The 9222-nt window shown below is 43.1% G+C and overlaps 1 pseudogene; it reads right to left on the reverse strand.

The window, feature by feature from the left end:
* Positions 1–2788: 2788 nt before the first annotated feature.
* LOC120850856 lies at positions 2789–8347 on the reverse strand (annotated as a pseudogene).
* Positions 8348–9222: the final 875 nt, after the last annotated feature.

Consider the following 9222-nt stretch of genomic DNA (forward strand, 5'->3'; position numbering starts at 1 on the left):
AATCCAGATATGCTCGTGAATGGTGAGTAATCAGAAAAAATAAAACGAAGAGCCCTGTTTTGGATGGATTCAAGTTTGTTAGATAGGTAAGATTGCCAAGGGCACCACACAGAAGAAGCGAATTCAAGCTTAGACCGAACCAAAGTTGAGTATGCTAATTGTTTTATCTCTGCTGTTGCGGGTTTCAGGTTTCGGCGCAAAAAACCGAGGGTACGGTTTGCGCTAGCTACTATATTGCTGATGTGAGACGTCCATGAAAGGTCAGATGTTAAATGAATACCGAGATATTTATATGAACTGCAAACGGTGATGGGGGACGCGTCAAAATGGTAAGAAAAAGGTTGAAGAACACGACGAGAAAAGGAAAGGGATTTACATTTGTCGAAATTGAGAGTCATCTGCCATTTATTGCACCATTGAATGACTTGTGAAATATCTGTTTGCAAGGTATGGTGATCGTCGAGCGAGAGAATGGGCCTGTAAATTACGCAGTCGTCTGCAAATAACCGAACTGATGAGGAGATGTGCTCATGAATATCATTGATGTAGATTAAAAAGAGTAAGGGCCCGAGTACACTATTCTGAGGGACGCCTGAGGTTACCGGGCACGAGGGGGATTTATAGTTATTAATGGTGGTGTACTGGATGTGGTTAGTCAAGAATTCGGATATCCAATTTACGATAGTGGGATGGATCTTAAATTCGTTAAGTTTTATTTTAAGGCGTTGATGAGGGACCCTATCAAACGCTTTAGAAAAGTCGAGAAAAATGGCGTCAGTCTGAATGTTGGTATTAAAACCTGCGTGAATGTCATGAAGAAATGCCGTTAGTTGGGTTTCGCAAGAGTACGCTTTCCGAAAACCATGTTGGTGATTAAAAAGTAGGTTGTTATTTTCTAAATAATTGATTATATTGGAGTAAAGTACGTGTTCCATGAGCTTAGATGATACGCTAGTTAGGGAGATGGGCCGATAGTTTGTAATTAGGTGGCGGTCACCAGATTTGAACACAGGGGTTACGTTTCCAGTTTTCCAATTCCTCGGAATTTCAGAAAGTTTAATTGACTGGGAAAATATGTCACAAAGAAAAGCTGCGGAAATGTGTTTTGTGTTTATTAGAACCTTCGAATTGATTTGGTCATCCCCTGAGCTGGAAGACAGCTTCAAGTTCTCAATTGCTTTCAGGACGCCGGCATAGTCAAAAGTGATGGGCCCCATAGGAGTGTGCAATGACTGGCGTGGGACGGGAATATTACTCAGGTTTTCTTCTGTAAAGACAGAACTAAATAAGTTATTAAGTGAAAGAGCACTTTGGTGATCGGAAAGATTATGCCCGCTGTTGTCAGTGAATTGCAAGGGAGACGACGTAGAAGGATTAATAATCTTCCAAAATTTCTTTGGCTTGTTAACCAAAATGTAGGAGAGGTCCCGAGTATAGAATTTAGTTTTCGCTTCATTTATAGCTGTTTTGTATCCAGTTGCACAATCGTGGTATTTGTTCCAGGCTTCCAGTGTGTCGCAACACTTAGCCCGTCTATAAAGCCTTTTCTTTTTGTTGGAGTGCTTATGAATGGTTTTGTTATACCACGGATTGTTATTACCAGAGATGACACGAGTGAGTGGTATGAAAGACTCAATAAGTTGAACTGGTTATCTTTGTACAGCGTCCAGTTAGCGTTGACAGATCTTTCCTCAAAACCGTGAGAGAATGTGTCGTAGAAGTGTTCCAGTTGCGAGTTGATAGAGCTATAGTCGGCACCCGCGTAATTCCGAATGAATTTAGTATAGCGTGATTTGTGAGGAGTGGTAAGGGAGAGTGTTAATTCGATAACAAGATGGTCACTAATGCCGGGTAAGTATGCAACGTTACTGATAAGGTCTGGCTCTTGCGTTAGGCACAAGTCCAGCACATTGCTGCAGATTTTGGTAGTTCTGGTTGGTTGAGTGATAACGTTGGAAAAATTAAAGTCAAGGCAAAGGTCTACAAAAGCATCGGAAAAAGCACTGCCGGAGGAGAGGGCAGTCCAATCAATGTCTGGGAAATTAAAGTCTCCAAGAAGTACAAGGGTGGCCCTAGGAAAAAGGGATGTAACCTGAAAGAGACACTTATGAAGCTCAGTAATGAAATCCCTACCACTATCTGGCGGCCTGTAACATACACCCATTATAATACTTGGCTTAGAGGTAAGGCATACCCAGACGATTTCCAGGCTTGTTTCTACCGAGATAAGCCTTGATGGGATACGCTTATTCACAGATAAAAGAACACCACCCCCTTTCTTTCCGACGCGGTCAGTTCGGTAAACATGAAAGCCAAAATGTGGAGGAAACAATTCTGCGTCAGCGATATCAGGGTTTAACCATGTTTCAGTTAGAAAAACAAAGTCCGCGTTGCATGTATCAATCAAAGAGTGCACATCTTCCCTTTTAGGTATGAAGCTTCTAATGTTAGTGAACAGTACAGAATGCTCAACAGGCACATCACAGTTGCGTTTGACTCTGGTCGACAGAACCTGATGGGGGCGCGGCGAGAAAGGGAAGCGGCGTAGACGCCTGTTTTTTTTTCTCGAATCAAACTCTGCACCGTGTCAAATATAAAGCACTTGTCATCCATCAACAGCTTGTCGTGACGAAGTCTAAAGGGCAAACCCTTTGATCGGGCAAATTCAAGCAGTTTGCGGCGCGCGAGTCGGACACATACCGGAAAATCCTCACTGATAGCAAAAGGCGAGTTTTTTAGTTTGTATGCTGATGACATTATACTTTCTTTTTCTTTAAATGAAGAGAACTTAACAATAATTGGGCGACACTTTCGTTCGTTGAAGGAGCCCAAACGATGCGCTCTTTCGATTCTGATTGGGTCAACACGAATGCAGAGTTTTTCGAAGCACAGTTCGACGACCAAACCTTCGGACTCATTCCAAGCTTCCTTATCTTTATCAGGAAGACCGAAGAATAACAGATTTGATCTACGGGACCTGCCCTCCGCACCATCACAGCGCGTTTTTAGATTAGATAGATCACGTAGAGCGGCCGATAACTGAGGCTCTTCACTTGTGGCAGCGTCCCTCTCCTTCAACTTTATTGATGCTACGTCGTTATTTAACTGAGCGTTCTGTCCTGTAACCGTTAGAAGAGACTCATGGGTGATTTCAGATAAGATCGAACAGGGGGTGGCTGGTCGACCTTTTTAATTTGCTCCATAATTTTATATGTTGTTTCCCAATGTCCAAAATAAACAAAATCAGAATTACTTTCACCCAGAAACAAAATTGTCGGAAGCAAAAAATCGTACATCACGTAGAGGTGGAAAGTCGCATTTGCTTGCATGGCCGGAGGGGGCAACTTTGGTGATTAATAACTAAAGTTATACTTCTTAGGTGAGTTTAATAATCTTTAGTACAATCGATATGTACTTAGCAATACGAAAAAAAAATATTGTTATTCTTTAGTTTGTGTTAAAAAATAAATAAAAAGTATCGATTTCGGCTCCTTGACCGTTTTTCCCCCAACTTTGCAGGCCTGTATCTTAGGAAATAATTTAGTCAGAAACGTCATAATTTAAGTAAATACACTACCTATAAATGTAAGTACATGCACTGAAATTTAAATTTATTTAAGCGCGGGTTGGGAAGATTTCGGCAAGCAAACCCGAGACAAGCACCAAAATAAAAATATTTTAAGGGCGATTTAAAAAAAAAAATCCCGTTCTCGATTTTTTTCAAACTCTGACCAGTCATTCTATTTAGGGGTTACTATAGATTAAAAACATGCTGCATTATACTGATGGTGTAATAGATACAGCACCTCTACCGAGCCCCTTCTGCGAAGCTCGGCACGGTGTGCGCCCCTGTGGGGCGACGCAGTTCTTGCGACTTCTAACTTTGAAAGAAAAGCTTTTTTTTTTTTTTCGTTATTCGAGTATAGCAAGTAATAGTTCTTCCTCATATTTTGCACGTTATAATAAATTGCGCATTATACAGAATAAATTACACAACAGATACAGGGTGATTTCAGATACGATCGAAAAGAGGGTGGCTGCATGGTCGACCTTCTTAATTTGCTTCATAATTGTATATGTTATTTAACGATGTCCAAAATAAAAAAAAATCAAGATCATTTTCACCCAGAAAAAATAAATCGTCCGACGCAAAATGTCGCACATTACGTAGAAGTGGAAAGTCGCATTTGCTTGCGTAGCCGGAGGGGTAAAATTTGGTGATTAATAACGGGAATTATACTTCTTAGCTGAGTTTCACAATTTTCGGGCACAATCTATGTGTACTTAGCAGTACGAAAGAAATATTGTTATTGTTTATTATGTTTAAAAAAAATATAAAAAACATAAATTTCGGCTGTTTGACTGTTTTCCCCCAACTTTGCAGGCCTGTATCTTAGAAAATACTTTAGTCAGAAGAGTCATATTTTAAATCAATACGCTACTTATAAATGGAAGTAAATTAACTGAAATTCAAATCTGTATACGCGTGGGTTGGGGAGATTTTGGCAAGCAAACACGAGACAAGCACCAAAATAAAAATATTTTAAGTGCGACTTAAAAAAAAAAAACGTTCTTTATTTCTTTTTTAACTCTACCCAGTTATTCAACTTTATTTAGCGGTTAATATCCATTAAAAACATGTTTCATCATACTGATGGTGCAATGGATACAGCTCCTCTACCGAGCCCCTTATCCGAAGCTCGGCACGGGGTGTCCCTGTGTTGCGACGCAATGATTGCAACTTGTTATTTTGTGAAAAGAGAGAAGAAAAAAAAAGAAATATATATATATATATATATATATATATATATATATATATATATATATATATATGTGTGTGAAAACGTGGCATCGGGGTCGTCGGAGCAAAAGTGCTCCACATGCACCGAGTGGGCGGACAACATTCGCCGCGCCTTTGCGACCACAGCCTCTCCCCGGGAACGCTGTCAATTGCTGACCCTCTTGCCATCAACCTTGGCAAGAAATGAAGTCCAGAAGATCATCCCAGAGGCATCGATCTACATCATTAATGGGTCCCGAAAGCTGAGGGAGGACCACGGCGTGTGGTATGTGCCCGATCCCCATACAAGGTGTAAGGTGGGCCTTGAAAACATATCTGCAGCGGTTGAGTACTACATGAAAGACGAGTTAGTGTTTTAGGCAGAGTCCCAATCAGAAGGACGTCATTTCCGTTGTGCTCGATGGCCAGAAAACGCTCAGGCCGAAACTTCTTATGACACGGTCAATCAGAGAAGCGTTTCGTGAGTATAAAAGTGACCATCCTGAATACGGCATCGGATTGACGAAGTTTTACTCTCTGCGACCCCGATGGGTTAAATGCAATCCCCAGCAAGAAGCGTGCGTTTGTGTGTACTGCGCAAACTATAACCTTTGTGTCGCCTCTCTACAAAACGCTGCTGGCTCACAACTTGACGCAGCGGAATTGAACTCGGCATTCATTTGCAACCCGCCATCGCGCCAGTGCCTTTTAAGCGAATGTGACCATTGTCCCAAAGGCCAGTCTCTTACACTTGAAAAACTCAACATTTCCGAGGATGAAGAGATAGTTTTGGCAGCATTGGAGTCAGGTGAGCTCGTGAAAAAGACTTTAGATCCGGTCACTTTTATGGAAGAGCTTCGTGTGTCGGTCTCAAGGTGGACCATTCACAACCATATCAGACAGACGCAAGGCAAAGTCATCTACGAAGAAAAGCAGTGCGCGCAGCGTGGTAGCATTGTCTTCCACTTTGACTTCGCCGAAAACTGGACTGTTATCCTTCTTTGTGAGATTCAAGCGTACCACTGGAAACAAAAAACAGGTCTCAATATTTACGTGTGTGGTGACGACTAGAAAGTCGATATACAATTTTGCCGTCATCAGTGACGACTTGCATCATGACTCCGCTCATGCCTGTCTGGCTCAGGGCCGTAACCAGGGGGGGGGGGGGGGGTTAGGGGGTTCTGACTCGCCCCCCCCCCCCCCCCCCCCGAAATTTTTTTCTGGGTACGGCCCTGGTCGGTGCGCTTGCAGCCAGCCGATTTTAATCTCCACCTCTGCGCACGCGCAGTGGCACCGGTCGGCTACCGGGTACCAAACCGGGACCGGTTCTCCGGTTTGCTGTAACTCTCCATTATATGCCACCGATGCACATGATTCATAGGCAAAAATAAGACAATAGACCCTTTCAAAATGGCCGCCGTTGTCCCCGAACCCCCCTTCCCCCCCCCCCCCCGAAATTTTTTTCTGGGTACGGCCCTGGTCTGGCTGTACAAAAAGTGAGAAAGTGGGTCGATGACAACCTTGCTGTGTACTCTCATTTGACTTATGTAAGTGACGGTGCCGCCAGTCACATCAAAAATCGCTTCCAACTTCATGAATTCAAAAAAAATGTTTTTCCCAAGGCCCAGTGGCCACTGGGCACGGAAAAAAACGGTTGCGACGGAGTTGGAGGGCTTGTCAAACACCAAGCAACGCTTCATAACTTGAGGCAGCTCCCAGGAAAGGCCATACAGTCTGCAAAATGCATGGTGAACAGTCTTTCCCAAAAACTAAAAGGAATAAATTTCACAATTCTGGACGAAGACGAGGTTGTTGAATTCCGTGAGCGCAAAAATGAAGGGTGGGTGGGAGAGCGCGCCTTTCTTGGTATTCAGTCGTGGCATGTGTGGCTATACGAAACATCAGAAGCTTCGACCTGTGACTTGGAAATGGCACGGACTGTCGGGTCCCCTTGGAAAAAACTCTAAGTGCACACTGTCAGAAAATGTTTGCGTCAAAATCTGTCCATTTTGAAACCTATGAAGGCAGAACTGTGTTGTATATGATGTGTAATTTATTATATTTAATGCTCAATTTATTATAACGTGCCAAAGATGTGACACACTATTACTTGCTATACTCGAATGAATAAAAAAAATACATTTCTTTCAGAGTAAGAAGTCGCAATAACTGCGTTGCACCACAGGGGTACACCGTGCCGATCTTCGCGGAAGGGGCTCGGTAGAGGTGCTGTATCTATTACACCATCAATATAATGCAACATGTTTTTAATGGATATTAACCCCCAAATAGAGTAGAATGACTGGTCAGAGTTTAAAAAAAAATCGAGAACGGGATTTCTTTTTTAATCGCCCTTAAAGTATTTCTATTTTGGTGCTTGTCTGGTGTTTGCTTGCCAAAATCTCCCCAACCCGCGCTTAAATCAATTTGAATTTTAGTGGACGAACTTCAATTTATAAGTAGTGTATTTACTTAAAATATGACGTTTCTGACTAAATTACTTCCTAAGGTAGAGGCCTGCAAAGTTGGGGGAAAAACGGTCAAGGAGCCGAAATTGATGCTTTTTATTTATTTTTCAAAACATACTAAACAATAACAATATTTTTTTTTCGTATCTATAAGTATATATAGATTGTGCTAAAATATTATGAAACTCACTTAAAAAGTATAACTTTAGTTATTAATCACCAAAGTTGCCCCCTCCGGCTATGCAAGCAAATGCGACATTCCACCTCTACGTGATGTACGATTTTTTGCGTCCGACAATTTTTTTTTCTGGGTGAAAATAATTCTGATATTGTTTATTTTAGACATCTGGAAATAACATATAAAATTATGAAGCAAATTTAAAAGGTCGACCAGCCACCCCCTGTTCGATCTTATCTGAAATCACCCTCAATCGGTTTGTTTTAGTCTTTCTCTCAGTTCATTAGTTAGCAGAGTATTCTGTTCGGAAACCGCTAAGAGCGTTTCATCGGTTTGTTTTAGCTTTGCCTTGAGTTCGAGTACTTCTTGTTGAAGTGAGGTTAATATACTCTCGAGTTTTAGGATATTGTTGTTGAGATCTTGCACAAATTCAACCTCAACCTTTGACATAGGGCCTGGATTTCTCTCTACGTCACCGCACAAAAGGAGTAACAACACTCTAAATGATTCAATGCAAGCTTCAGGGCATGGAAGCTTAAAAAGGCAAATATTATTAGAACGGAAACAATGACAGGATCTCTGTTTACTAACCTGAAATATAAAGATGAAAAAGTTCAAGTATTTTATAGCTGGAAAGCTTCCATGCCCACTGGCGAGCAGCGCGTCGAAGTTGCCTCTTATAGGCGGCACAGGTGGTGTCGATGCCGTAGAAGATGTTGGTGATCGGTTCAGTCCTTCGATGCAGGGGCAGTTCACGTCGGTGGATGACACCGCAGCAGGGGTACACGTGTCGACGGTTGGAACGCTGACTGGCACTTGGAAAGCAGCAAAGTTGTCGTCATGTTGCCGATCAGGTTGGGACCCGCGTCCGAGCTCGCTCAGGAACTGCAATACGAAGATGAAAAAGTTCAAGTATTTCATAGCTGGAAAGCTTCCATGCCCTGGCGAGCAGCGCGTCGAAGTTGCCTCTAAGACGCTTTACACACGCGCCAAATTACAGCCGCCATTGCTGACCTTCTCTTGTCTTACCGAGATGCCGAGCAACTGAAACGGTAGTTGACTATCCTCTACAAAGGCCGGTGCTTTAGAAAAGGACCCAGTTGAACCTAATATGGCAATGACCTGGCCTGCTATGGTAATGATGAAGTGAAATAAAAGAAATAAGAGGAAACAAAAACTGAAGGTCAGTTATGGCGGCGTCCATGCACAGCTGCTGCAAAGCGTCAATAGGCGGCACAGGTGGTGTCGATGCCGTAGAAGATGTTGGTGATCGGTTCAGTCCTTCGATGCAGGGGCAGTTCACGTCGGTGGATGACACCGCAGCAGGGGTACACGTGTCGACGGTTGGAACGCTGACTGGCACTTGGAAAGCAGCAAAGTTGTCGTCATGCTGCCGATCAGGTTGGGACCCGCGTCCGAGCTCGCTCAGGAACTGCAATACGAAGATGAAAAAGTTCAAGTATTTCATAGCTGGAAAGCTTCCATGCCCACTTACTTGTTTGCGACCAGAATAGCACCCCAGCTTCGACGTGCTCGCGCAGATTTTATTCTTGTTTTTTTGGATGTTCTCAATCTCCATTTCACACCGGCAGTCTTGCGCTTCTAGCGCAAGTGGTACCATTAGGGAGTTTTCGTAGATCATTTTCGCCCTCCCGCAAGGGCCCTCCGCAACCCGCTACGATAGCGGGAACTCCACAGTCAAGGGTATGGGCGCGCAGGCGCAGTAGCAACTTCTTCGTTGCGGAAGGCTTAGCGGAGGGGGCAACGCAGTCTACGAAAACTCCCTATTAGCGCAA

Source organism: Ixodes scapularis, unplaced genomic scaffold, assembly GCF_016920785.2.
Source record: "Ixodes scapularis isolate PalLabHiFi unplaced genomic scaffold, ASM1692078v2 ptg000890l_1___fragment_3__unscaffolded, whole genome shotgun sequence".
In the NCBI taxonomy this organism is placed as follows: domain Eukaryota; kingdom Metazoa; phylum Arthropoda; class Arachnida; order Ixodida; family Ixodidae; genus Ixodes; species Ixodes scapularis.